Consider the following 1,496-nt stretch of genomic DNA (forward strand, 5'->3'; position numbering starts at 1 on the left):
AGAGCCAAAAGATGAGCATTGAAGGTGCAAGTAGATGAACGCTGTGAGAGTTGAAAATAGACGGTCTTTGAAGCGTTGGATTCTACAACCCTTATTTTGCCGATTTACCCTTTATTTAGGCCTGAAATGTGCCGACCTGAAAAAGTCTCCAAAATGAGGCTTTATTTTTCCACGAATTTTTGACTTTTTTTTTTTTTACATGGCATTAATGTCAAAGATTTCGATAAAAATTTTTCAGTGTCTAAGTGATCACTAAAATAAATCAAAGTTTTCTGACAAGCCAAATACATAGCATATAAAAGTCCAGAAATAAGGATTTTCTGCCGTTTACCGTATGAATGGAATATTTTCCGTCAAATATAGCGATTTGTCCTTAGAAACGGGTAATTGCTTTTTAGCGAGATGTTATTTTTTGCAATTTCAAAATACAATATCAAGAAGCTTTTACAAAGAAAAGAATTATAGCGACATTCTTGTTATTCGCCTTAAAATGCCAAAATGGTATTTAGAACACTAATGGATAATACACCAATAGTTGCTCATATCCTTGAAGTCTTTTAACTTTATCAAACAAAGACTAAAAAAAATCACAGCGATAAGAATTCATTTTCCAACCATTTGAATTTATTTATCTAAATGTTAATTTCTTAGATTATATCTTAACAACATAAATGTGAAGTATTTTGCCTACCTTTTTCAGAAATTGACTTCCCTCTGCAATGACTTTCTGCGAATGAACCAAGTCTGCATGCGCTATAAGAATTCATTTTACAGGTATTTGAATTTAATTATCTAAATGTTAAAAAGATTATATCTTAATAACATAACTATGAAGTATTTTGCTTACCTTTTTCATAAAAGGTTCTCTCCCCGATGACTTTCTGTGAAGTGTCCAAAGTTGCAGGCTAAGGTTGGGTACACCTAGGCAATAACAGCATTTCACACCCCAGGATGTCATCCTATACACAAAGCTAGCGATTGTTCTTTGATGAGGAAGACTTTCACAGTTGGTTAATGTGATGAGTTTAAGGTTAAGGTTAGGTTAAAGTTCAAGGTTAGGTTTAAGATTAAGGTTAGGATATTAGTTAGGTAAGATAGGTTAGGTTTAAGATACCAGGTTAAGGTTAGGTTTAAGGTTAAGGTTAGGTTTAAGATTAAGGTTAGGTTTAAGATACCAGGTTAAGGGTTAGGGTTAGGGTTAGGGTTAGGGTTAGGGTAAGGGTTAGGGTTAGGGTTAGGGTTTAGGGTTAGGGTTAGGGTTAGGGTTAGGGTTAGGGGTTAGGGGTTAGGGTTAGGGGTTAGGGTTAGGGTTAGGGTTAGGGTTAGGGTTAGGGTTAGGGTTAGGGTTAGGGTTAGGGTTAGGGTTAGGGTTAGGGATAGGGCTAAAAGCGAAGATGCCGGAATTAGGTCATGCCGGAATTAGGTCATGCTGGAATTAGGTCAAATAAAATGAAAGTGGAAAGTGAAAGTAAGGATACATACAGAAGTAAATGAAA

This window comes from Saccostrea cucullata, unplaced genomic scaffold (assembly GCF_032062105.1).
Source record: "Saccostrea cucullata isolate Sc308-1 unplaced genomic scaffold, CSIRO_AGI_Scuc_v1 ctg2251, whole genome shotgun sequence".
Taxonomy (NCBI): Eukaryota; Metazoa; Mollusca; class Bivalvia; order Ostreida; family Ostreidae; genus Saccostrea; species Saccostrea cuccullata.